Source organism: Xenopus laevis, chromosome 7L (assembly GCF_017654675.1).
Source record: "Xenopus laevis strain J_2021 chromosome 7L, Xenopus_laevis_v10.1, whole genome shotgun sequence".
NCBI classification, from domain to species: Eukaryota; Metazoa; Chordata; class Amphibia; order Anura; family Pipidae; genus Xenopus; species Xenopus laevis.
Genome location: NC_054383.1, coordinates 116141526 through 116154447, shown reverse-complemented (window position 1 = coordinate 116154447; position 12922 = coordinate 116141526). Strand labels below are relative to the sequence as shown.

At 38.3% G+C, this 12922-nt stretch overlaps 1 long non-coding RNA gene across 1 annotated transcript; it reads left to right on the top strand.

The window, feature by feature from the left end:
• The first annotated feature begins 2007 nt into the window (after positions 1-2007).
• On the top strand, positions 2008-8687 carry LOC121395624. Its single transcript, XR_005962598.1, has 3 exons — positions 2008-2082; positions 2350-2436; positions 8267-8687. It is a non-coding gene; the product is annotated as an uncharacterized LOC121395624 (long non-coding RNA).
• Positions 8688-12922: the final 4235 nt, after the last annotated feature.

Sequence of the window (12922 nt, the reverse complement as noted above, 5' to 3'; positions counted from 1 at the left end):
CCAAATAAGTACTGTGAATGGCCATTTGGTAGGCCCTATGTGGATTGTCAACCTACATTGAGGCTCTGTTTGGGAGTACACCTGGTTTTATGCAACCAAAAGTTGCCTTCAAGCCTGGAATTCAAAAATAAGCACCTGCTTTGAGGCCACTTGGAGCAACATCCATGGGGTTGGAGAGCAACATGTTGCTCATGAGCTACTGGTTGGGGATCACTGCATTATGACATGCTTCCAGAAATAAGCCACAGAAAATTAGAGTGGAATTTTCTTAGTGTAAATACTTTATATTTTGTTTTGAAAACTTTTCCTAGGAAAACGAACATTCAGTAGATCATATGGTAACTGAAGTTAAGAGAAAAGGAATCCTGCACAAGACAGGCCCAGTGGGAGTGCAGATAAGAAAGTTCTAGGGGTAGTCGTCCTAAGGAGAGTATGGGTAGAGCATAAGGAATTTAAGAATAATCTGCTATGAGGTTGCAAATATTGGACAAAGCTGTGATATTTGAACTACATTGACTGTGTTCTAAACATTGTTTGCTGATGTAGTGTAGAGAGCTGTCAGAGATGTCAGCTAACCCCATGCCATGAGGGAGATGATCCACTATAAATCTTTTTAAGACTTTATTTCATGTTTCAGCTTAATAAAATCCAGGACCGGATCATTACCTCCCTCATAACATGGGGTTAGTTGTGGAAAAGGTTGTGAGATTGATAAGGTTATGACTGTAGCTGCAAAATTCATGAGCAACTAGGGTGGAGTTTATCTGTATATTCCAGCCCATCATGCCCAGGTCAAAAAAGTCAGAAGAGAAACACAAGCATGAAAAAAACTTCCCGAGGGTGCTAAATAAGGGTTCTGGTTGGCTATTGGGTAGTCCTTACAGTATGTGGACTGTCAGCATAGAGGAGGTTCTGTTTGGCAGTATATATAGTTTTTGTTTGTGCCACCAAAACTTGCATCCAAGTCAGGAATAAAAAAATAAGCACTTGCTTTGAGGCCACTGGGAGCAACATCCAAGGGCGTGGAGTGCTCATGAGCCATTGCTTGGAGATCACTGTTCTAAGTGGATAGTAGGTGCATATTTTAATTCAGTTCCGCTAATCCATAGCAACTAATCGGTAATTTGCATGATTCTTCATATGCACATAGACATTTTGACAAACATTGGGCCTTTATGCCATACAATATTTTTCACTAATAAAGGGAGCAAAATGCATAGCATACCTGAGATGCTTAATTGTCATGACTATAGTAATTGGATTGCATTTGAACTCCCTTGAAGTTGTTGTTTTCTATAAATATTGGTTGGACACTGAGAACTGAATTAATGCCATGAGACCAATCTTGAGTGAAGTAAGTCACTTTCCAAATCAGTGCAAGGATTGCCCTTGGAAATTAGGGACAAATGCCAACTATGCTCTTTTCCCATTCAGTATTTAGGTGTTTTTTTGATCTGATCATGAAATAGCTAAATCTTATAATGACTGAGATAAGGCCAATAAAAGTTGATGAACTTGTAGCCCATAGTGTGTGTGGCATTACTAAAGCTCAGTATGATCTGTAGTATGGAAGTGAAACTCGAGATTGTTAACCTCACCCTAGAGTGCAACGGTAACCCTCAACTCTGCCATTTTTAAGGTGAAGTGAAAACCACATCAAAGGGCAACTGAGTAAAAAATATGGATGGATAATCTGTGCCTATACCAGCACAAAGATTGATTTTTCAAACTAGTACCTTTCACACACCCTTATTCAGACCCCCACCCTCTACTGCTCAGACACCTCTTCCTGTTTATGCACAGAAATATTTGATTGTTCGAGTAAACATCTGGCCCCCTTTTCTTTGCAACCAGTGACCTCACTTCCTTCTGCTCATACTTCCTCTAGTGCAGGAAACCTTAGTCCTATCGTTTCCTGCCATCGTTGCTTCTCTGTCTCCTGATTGGTCAATGGGTTCCCTTAGATTAGCCTAGGGAGGGGTCATGTGTGTTTTTATTTAGAGGTATGTTGGGGAGCTGGTATAGAAATTCTCATACCTGACTTCAAAGGCTAATCTTGCTCTCTTTCAGCATGGCTCTAAGGTAAGACATATAATCTCAAAATAAAAGCATTGCCTACATTCAGGTTTAGATATAGGCATTTGCACAACTCATTCAACAGGTGGCATTTAAATAGGTAAATATCTTTTTCTGCTGTATAATATTGTATTCATATTGTATTTTAAATGATACGGCATATTGCCTGATGCATAGCAGAGAATGAGGAAGTTTCTGCAGAACACATTTCTAGTTCCTAGTTTTATGCTGCGTAGAGCAAATAAGAAGCCCTCATATTTATTTCTATGGCAGGGATCTTCTAAACAACATACAGCAGTATGGATTCCATGGAATGCATAGCATAAATATACTGGGAGAGCACCACTCACAGATGCTGATGTATGTATACATTGCATTGTTTTTGCATCATCTGTAACATGTGATAAGATATTGTATTGCTCTAACTCAACACAGATTTACTTATCCTATCTATAAAATAATCATCTACCTGTCTCTGCACAGTTTTATCTGCCTACAGACAGATCTATCATCTTCATCAGTATGATTTATAAATGTATATAAATATATGTCTAACCATAGATAATTAAATAGATAGAGGATAGATAGATAATTAAATAGATAGATCATGATAGATAGATAGATAGATAGATAGATAGATAGATAGATAGATAGATAGATAGATAGATAGATAAAGGTAGTTAGAGCTACACAGGTAGAGATAGTGTTAGGTATATGCTGATAGGCACCCATCTGTCTGATAGATAGATAGATAGATAGATAGATAGATAGATAGATAGATAGATAGAATGATATAGACAGACAAATAGATGATCAATAGATAGCTACATAGATAGAAAAAAGGTAGTTAGAGTTACACAGGAAGAGATAGCGTTAGGTATATTCTGAGAGGCACCCATCTGTCATAGATAGATGATACCTGTCTAAATATACCTGATGATGATACCTGTCTAAATATATTTACCACTATCTATTTCTGTGTATCTCTAACTACCTTCATCTATTTATCTGTCTATCATCTGTCTCTAATATCAATGTATCTATCTACAAACAGAAAATAGACAGATAGAGAGATGATAGATAGGTAGATAGATAGATAGATTAGATAGATAGATAGATAGATAGATAGATAGATAGATAGGTAGATAGATAGATAGATAGATGATAGGTAGTCAGAGATACACAGAATGAGATATTGGTAGGTATACTGTATACTGACATGCACCCATCTGTCTGTCTATATTATAGACATACAGACAGACAAATACATAGATGGTATTTATGTTTAGATACGCCTCTCAGCAAATACCTACCAATATTTCTTTCTGCATATCTTTAACTACCTCTATCTATCTATCATCTATCTATCATCATCTATCTATTTATCATCTATCTAACTAGTCTGCCTATATCAGACTCCCCAGACGTATGCAGATCCAGCCCTGAGAATGAGTTAAAAATTGTGGGGTTCTATTTCTTAACTACTGGGCACAGACTCAAATACAATAAAGGCATTGGGCTTTGCATACAATAAACCTTATTTTTTATCCTCTGACTACCAACATAGATCCACTTCAATACTCGTATAGGGGCTGCTGTCATTTATTATGATCGTTGAGGTGTGATAAAGTGTTAACTAGATGCCCTACAAATACACCCAAGCAGTAACCAGTCAGGGCTGATAATGAGGGATGAAATGATAATGATGAAAGACAAATCGCATGTAGATGCCAGAGAGGCAGGGCGAGGAGACAGATGCACTCACATGTCATATTTCCATACAGTGCTTATGAGCTCAGACAGAGCATGACATTCAGTGAACTAATGACTCCTTATTAGTACAGATACTGGATTCAAATTGCCATTGTCCTATGTAGTGCTGATGCAACCCCCCCCCCAAAAAACATTCAGTTGTAAAGTGGTTAAGGCCATTAAAACCTCAAAATTTGGGTTTTTGTGATACAACAAAAAATAATGTTTTGTTAGTTCAGCAGCAGCAACATAAACTCTGTAGGAGATAAGCTTTTACCTGCGTAGAAACTGTGACCTTATTCATTTTGAATAATCGCATGGTAACATGAAGTAGAGCTCAACGAATCATATGCAAATGAGTCTGGGTCTCTCTGTGTTTGTGGCACCATAAGAGCACACTAGTTCACTAGGAACAGAGGGAATTTCAGTTTTTAATGTACATTTTTGCTAATTGGTTCATAAGATCTCTCTGCATCATAGATGTTATTTTTCTATCTATCTTCTGTCTGTCATCATCTATCTATCTATCTTTATCTCATCTACTCTACCAATCATCTATCCTTAGATTAACAGAAGTGATAATTTTAGCCTAAATAAATACTGATCCATCCAAAGAAGGTGGCTATGGATTTTAATGCACATTAATATATAGTTTGAAGTACACACTACTGGCTTTTGCTCACACACTGGGTGCAGGTGCCAAAAATTGCCCTCAGTATTAACCGATCCTGTAACAAGTAGAATTTTGAAAGGTAATTAAATAATAAAATCAGGGCTTTGCGCCAGGCACAAGTAGTGTGGGAAATTCATCATTGGAAGTCAGGAAAGTACTTATTATTATATGATTGAGCAATTTTGAGCAGGAGTTTGCACTTGCAGTCTCCTTTTGTAAATGAGCCCCAACAACTCTAAGTACAAGTGAACCTTTTCAAAGATAATGTATTTAAATTAAAGCTGAAAGGCATGTAGGTAAGAGCGCCATGTATATTGGTTTTGACGTGGGGTTTAAAGAATCTGCAATGCAGACAGTCACAGTCATTGCCAGTATACATTTCTCCATTACAGAAACGCAACTCCAGCACCACTGGCTTCAGATCATTTCATCACACAAAGACATTGGCTGCAGTTCATTTCCCGCTTACACAAAAGCAGTGCCTGCACAACTGATATCAGAGTAGTGTGCAAAGGGAGTGCCAATGTTACTGGCTGCAATGTACTTATCAAATGATAGAAACATAAACCCAGTGTAAATTGCTGCAGTGTCATTCCCAGACTGTACTACCACTACTATATTGCTAATACCTAGTATTTTCAATATATTTGACCCAGGGGTTTTCTCCCCACTAAATGCACTGCCTCTTCTCTTAGTGTATGTGTTCTATTATATTTTTATAAATACGGGTATTAGGTATCCAGATATAAGATAATAACAAAAGGACATGGGTTACCCCTCTGTAAGTTCAACCCATGCACAAACACAGTGTGTAGCATGTAGTGTATTGTGTTCCCCTAGCTCAGGATCCCTATAGGGCACAGATGTGTTGTATATTCATAACAACAGACGTTCAATACATAATTATTGTTCATAAATGTATCATCCGAATATTCCTGGTCACGGGCCACAGCAGAATAAATTGTGTACAATGTGACTGTAATTATCATTATGGATACACTGTTGTTTACAAAGTCACACTGACAGTAAAACTCTGGGTACACTGTAAGCTTAATAGTCCACAGTCATCCTGCCATTATCATTTTCGTTGCAGTACAGGCTTAAGAGAACACAGTGACTTTGTCATTGCAATCCTGGGTACACAGCGGGTAAATGTTTAATAGTATATAAAAATCTAAACATATTAATGCTTTTAGAATTACAGACCTAGCTTCTGAGGTTAATTGTACACAGTCACAATGCCGGCATAATTCTAAGTACATTAGATACCTCATCCTGCTGTAATGCCCGGAAAATAATGTAATACAGGCATTTTTAATCAAAGAAATTGAGTAGTGCTGTTCCATATCGAACACTAGGTACATCATGGACAGTCATTCTGCTATTTGAATCATGAACCTTTTGTCTATAGAAAGGGTAGCAGATGTAATATTAGAACCTCAATGCGTGCAAGACTCAGGGCACAGTACTAGACAATAAATAGTAATGTGCAGGTTGGGTCTTTCCTGCCCGCACATTCAGTTAGTGTACAATTTTAGGCATTGTGTGTAATATACAGTCCTTATTACTTTAGTGCTCATGTGTGTGCCTAGCTTTACAGTGCACTTTTACTATGACACATGTACACAGAGAGTTCAACACTGCAGATTCATAGTTTCACAACAGCAGTGACAAAGGGAAAGCAAACAGGGATTTCTTATATACATGGGTGGTGTGAATGCAGAAATAAATATACAGCATGTCTGCATCTGACAATACAAATCTAAGGCAGATATGGTACCATAAACTATTTTATAATCGGGAGTCCATACATCTGATTTCTGTATATTTTTAGACATGCCCCGGTTCGTACCCTCCGGCACTTAGTCATAGGTGTCTATGTGACATCTATGACTAAGTGCCGGAGGGTACGAAACGCATAAGGTGGGCCATTTGGGGTCAGTATGTATCAAAGAAAAATAGTTTTTAATATGTGAATACTAATAAATAATCAATTTTGGGACATATATCTTTTGATATAAAAATTTTCAGTTATGGTACCAGTCATACAAACCTGTGGCCCTTCAGCAATTGCTGACAGCTGATGGGTTCAAATTCACAGCCACACCCATAGGTACATGTGATATTAGAGCACAATTGGAGTGGAATGGGCTTATACTCTGCATAGCCTCATAAGTATCAAGACCAATGACACCAATAGGTGCCTCCGTGACAGGCATTTCATAATGCGGGCAGTTCCGTGCAACACTGGGGACCCAGAACAACTCCAAAACCAGGTAGGTTGTATGAGTCAGCTCTGACTCACTGTAGCTTGCCTTCAGCAAGACATTTAACGTAACAGGGTAATTTTAATTGTTTTCTGCAAAGGAAGCTGCTATCAGTGAGAGCTGACTCACGCAACCTACCTATTATTATTATACCTTCCAGGAACCTCCAGAGCACCCTTGTATAATAAACACGCACACGATAGATACGCTCAGAGGCTAAAATCAGAATTTCTTTTTCTGACAATAAGTTTAAGTGGATAGACGTACACACATCTTGTTTTTGAGTCCTGCCCACTAATGGGCTAAAACATGTTGCCTTAACACACTGCGCACTTAGCTCTCTAACCTTCTGTATTGTGGATGAGTGCCGTGCGCCTTCCACCAATTTCATCTTTATGATGGATCTGTCAGAACAAGCACAGGGCAGATGCAGGGCTCCTCGTGTATCTGTGCCCACAATTGCCCTGCCTTGTACCTGTGGAACAGAATAATAGTGGTTAAAGGGGTTCTTTACCCCTTTTTATTAAATGTTAGTATGATGCAGAGAGTGATATTCTGAGACAATTTGCAGTTGGTTTTTATTTTTTTACAATTTCTATTATATGAGTTATTTAGCTTTTTATTCAGCTCTCCAGTCAGCAAACTGGTTGCTAGGGTCCAAATTACCATAGCAACGATGCTCCAATTTGAATAATAGACTAGAATATGAATAGGAGATGCCTGAATAGAAAGATGAGTAATAAAAAGTAGCAATGAGAATACATTTATAGCCTTACAGAACATTTGTTTTTAGATGGGACCAGTGACCCAAAGGAGGCAAAAGAGCAAGGCAATTAACACAAAAAGTATAAAATATAAATAATGAAGACCTATTGCATAATTGTTAGGAACTGGGCATTCTGTAAAATACTAAAATTTACTTCAAAGGTGAACCAGCTCTTTAAGTGCTTCATATTGATATAGATGGCATGTGGTGGTCCATACATAGGGAGCACAATTTGGGGCTGCTTTTGTTGCCCTTAACTTAACAGGGTTAATTCAATTGTTAGCTAGAAAAAAGTGCACTATGGGCAACATGCATGGTGCTTTGTGCTATTTTTGCCACATTTTGTAAAAAAAAACTATACAGGTATGGGACCTGTTATCCAGATTTCTGCAATTTAGATTACCATACCTTAACCCTAGCAAAAATAATTATTAAAAATCAAATTAGTAAAAATAATTTAAACATTAAATAGGCTGATTTTGTTTCCAATAAGGATTAATTGTGTCTTAGTTAGAATCAAGTAAAATGAACTGTTTTATTATTACAAAGAAAATGAAATAACTTTAAACTTTTAATGGAGTCTATGGAAGATGGCCTTCCTGTAATTTGGAGCTTTCCGGATAACAGGTTTCCGGATAGCGGATCCCATACCTGTATAATGTAAAATAGCACATGGGGGGGGTACAAATCTGTTACAATGAAATGTAACTGGCATGTCCATTTGTCTTACAGATCTGAGCAGCTGGTAACTTCAATGTACATTATTATAACGGTCCACTCTTTCTCTCTCCCAACCCTTGTACCAGAGTGATAATGGGAACTCTGGTACAGAGGATGGCTGAAAGGAAGCAGTGGAGAATCCGGCTACTGACGGGTGTCTACACACAAGCCATTCGGTGACGGAAACAAGAAATGGAATCAAACATGCTTCAATAACTAGTGCATCAACCCATTGCACCCAAAGGATCACAGTTAAACATCAGTGTTTGGATATAGTGATCTATATGTCTTGTCCCTGGGAATATGCCATTAATCATGGCACATTGGCACCCCAAGCAATTGTAAACAGCTGACATTGCTGTTAGCTGTATTTGCACTGATTAAAATGCCGTTTTTTTTAGTGACTTGTTTTAAATAAAGTAATTAGAATGTATATAATGGGATCTATTGGTTGTCTAAAATAAAGGGGAAGTAAAGACTAAAATAGAATAAGGCTAGAAATGCTGTATTATGTACACTAAACATAAACATGAACTTACTGCACCACAAGCCTAATCAAACAAATGATTTATGCTTTCAAAGTTGGACACAGGGGGTCACCATCTTGTAACTTTGTTATACATCTTTGCAAGACCAAGACATGTGCACATGCTCAGTGTGGTCTGGGCTGCTTAGGGATCGTCATAAATTATCAAAACAGCACAAGTCATATAATATCTGCCAGAAGCCGATATAGCAAGACTGATTAATAATCAGAATATACAGACTGCACTGCGTCCTGTGTTGTCATGTAACTAATGTGGATTTTTTAGTTTTTGTATTTTTTAATACAAACTTTCTCCAAATCTGCAAAACCAGTGGCTGTAGCTAAATAATTCTCCAAATAGAATCCCAGTTTATCTGTTTAAATCTGGCTCCATGATCTTTGTCCCTGCAGCTGAAGTTGGAAACAGTAAAGGGGATGTAAAAGCAAAAACAAAATCCAATACAAATCTATACACAGTTGCCTGCTGCTCTACAAGGAAACAAACAAAGCTGCTTGAGTTCTGCAAGGCTGGGAAGTAAGGCGGGGGCTCCCCCTGCTGTTCATAAGTATGATTGTTTCCCTGCTCAGCAGTTAGGGACCGTCTGACAATTCCTATCCACAGCAGTAAATGAAGGGAGAATTTCACTGCATACAGTCAGATTTCTTATAAAAACAATACACATTTTTTAATTAAAGTATATTGGAGATAGGTTTCTTTTTCATTAAAGTAAAGTAAAAATGGGATTTTAATGATGCCCTTTAATGATAGAGATATCATCCGTATTCTTATATAAGATTCATAATTATGGGAAGTATTGTATTCATAATTATGGGGAATACTGTATTCATAATTATAAAAAGTACTGTATTCATAATTATGGGAAGTACTGTACATAAAAATATTCAAGTACAGTACAGCTCTGACATTGCTGTTCATTTTGGTGAAAGGTAAGGGAGAGCCTCCTCATGCACAATGGTGAGTGTTATGATATTTCTATTCAGTACTTAAAGGCGTTGTTCAACGTTGAGTTAACTTTTAGTATTTAGAGCAGGAATCAAAGGAATCAACTTTTTTCACCCGTGAGCAAGATTCAGATGTAAAAAGAGTTAGGGAGCAACACAAGCATGGAAAATGTTCCTGCATGGAGCCAAATAAGGGCTGTGATTGGCTATTGGGTAGCCCCTATGTGGACTGGCAGCCTACAGTAGCATATCTGTTTTTAATGCAATCAAAAATTGCCTCCAAGCCAGGAATTAAAAAATAAGCACCTACTTTGAGGCCACTGAGAGCAACATCCAAGGGTTTGGGGAGCATCATGTTACTCACGAGCTACTGGTTGGGGATCGCTGATTTAGAGTGATATTCTGAGACAATTTGCATTTGGTTTTCATTTTTTATTATTTGTAGTTTTTCAGCTTTTAGCTTTATATTCAGCAACTCTCCAGTATGCAGCTTTGGGAATCTGGTTGCTAGGGTACAAAATACCCTAGCAACCATGCACTGATTTGAATACCAGACTGGAATATGAATAGGAGAGGCCTGAAATTAAGATGAGTAATGAAGAGCGGCAAAAACAATAAATGTGTAGCCTTACAGAGCATTTGTTTTTAGATGGGGCCAGTGACCCCCATTTGAAAGCTGGAAAGAGTCAAAAGAAAAATGCAAATAATTTAAAAAAAATTATAAAAACAAAGTAAATAAAAAGAAGAAAAATTGCCTTTAAAAATAATTTTTACAAATAATATGGTGTTAGTACAGGTATGGGGCCTATTATCCAGAATGCTCGGGACCTGGGGCTTTCAGGATAATGGGTCTTTCCTTAATTAGGATCTTCACACCTTAAGACTACTAGAAAATCATGTAAACATAAAATAAATCCAATAGGCTGGTTTTGCTTCCAATAATTAATTATATATTAGTTGGGATCAAGTACAAGCTACTGTTTTATTATTACAGAGAAAAGGGAAATCATTTTAGAAAATATGGATTATTTGATTCTAACGGAGTCAATAGGGGACGACCTTTCGGTAATTTGGAACTTTCTGGATAGCGGGTGTCCAGATAACGGATTCCATACCTGTACCACACTTTGGCCAAAATATGTAAGCTCAAGTGCCTCGTCAAGGCCCCTTATTGTACATGAGTCCCTAACTATATTGGCATTCAAAGTTTGTAGTGCATTTAAAATCAAGTCCCCCAGCAAACAGTGTAACTGAGTATTAAGACCATAGTGCACTTAACCTTAATTTCGTAGCTATAATAGAATTCTAAGGTTGTAGTGCATTTAAACTCAAGTCCCCCAGTTAACAATGTGTAGGAAGACCATAGTGCACTTACTTCTAACTCAGAAGCTTAAAGGTGGCCATACACGGGCCGATAAAAGCTGCCGACAGACCGTGTCGGCAGCTTATTGGCCCGTGTATGGGGGCCCCCGACGGGCTTCCCCGATCGAGATCTGGCCGAAAGTCGGCCAGATCTCGATCGGATGGGATTAAAAATCCCGTTGGATCGCGGCCGCATCTGTTCGTTGATGCGGTCCCGCGATCCGACCGCCCGTTTGGTGAACGCTAGGATCCGATCGTTGGGCCCTAGGGCCCACGATCGGATCAGCCCGATATTGCCCACCTCAAGGTGGGCATATCGGAGGGAGATCCGCTCGTTTGGCGACATCGCCAAACGAGCGGATCTATCCGTGTATGGCCACCTTTAGTAAGGAAACAAGTCAGGGCCCCCATAAAAGTTTTTTAAAAATCATTGGTGGTAAGGGCCCCCCATTAGTTAAAAAAAAATGCTGGCACCAGGGCCCCCCTTACAAGTGTAAAAAAAACATTGGGGCCCCAGAAAATATTTAAAGAAAAACCATTGGTGGCAGGGGCCTGTAGAGTATTAAAATAATACATTGATGGCTAGGGTTTAAAAAAATAAAAAAACACACATTGGTGTTTAGTAGAACTGAACTCGTGGCTTGAGGACTTTTAAGTTCGGCTCTTTTTGTGACTTCGGGTCTTTCCGTGGCTTCAGGACTTCAAGTTCGGCTCTTTTCGTGACTTCAGATCTTTTTGTGGCTTCTGGACTTCGGCAGTACGGCTTTTTTCGTGACTTCGCCAGTTCATGACTTCTGCTTTTCGCCAGTTCAGGACTTTTGAGGAGGCGGCACTGCTTTGGGGCTGCCAAGGGGGTCCCGGCTATTTTAAAAACTGCAGCACAGCCGGTACCCTTGTACCCCCTGTGCCCCCCTGATGGCAGCCCTGCCTGTACCAACATGGTTGCTAAATTGCACAAACATAGCTGCTAAATGGCACCAATGCAGTTACCCATTGCAATTAATCAGATCTATGTTTATTTTCTAGCTTGTCTGTTTAAATTGCTGATTGGTTGTTTTTGGTAACTGCACTTATATAGTTACTGTGTGATTAAATAAGCTCTTTAGTGTAATGTCCATGTTACACCCCTATTCCCCCATTCACAGTGCTTGCAGCACAAGCTAATATTACAATGAATGCTGCTTAACTTTACTAAGCACAATCAAATAAATAATTCTACGTTTGGTGTCTGATATTTCTGTTAGATTAGCTATGTCTGTTAAAAAAAAAAAAACATACATAAAAAGATAGCTTTTTATTAATATACATTGGATTTAGCAGTGATTGTGCAACCCCTGCTGGTCTCCAGAACACATGAAACATAAGTATTCTAACTCTGACCACTATTCTGCTAAAAAAAAACTACGTTGTTCATACAAGTATTAATTCCCTCATTTGGGAGATCACCAAACAAGGGGTTCTATGCTGCAAATTTGATCACTTGAGTGTTAGGGAAATTTGGGATGATTTCATCACTGAATCCCTGACCAATAGTAATAAGTGCTAATATTTATATTATACAGGTATGGGACCTTATCCAGAATGCTCTGGACCTGGGGTTTTCTGGATACGGATCTTTCCATAATTTGGATCTTCATTGCTTCAGTCTACTAGAAAATCATGTAAACATTAAATAAACCCAATAGGCTGGTTCTGCTTCCAATAAGGATTAATTATATCTTAGTTTGCATGAATTACAAGGTACTGTTTTATTACTACAGAGAAAAAGGGAATAATTTTTAAAAATTTGGATTATTTGATTATAATGGAGTCTATGG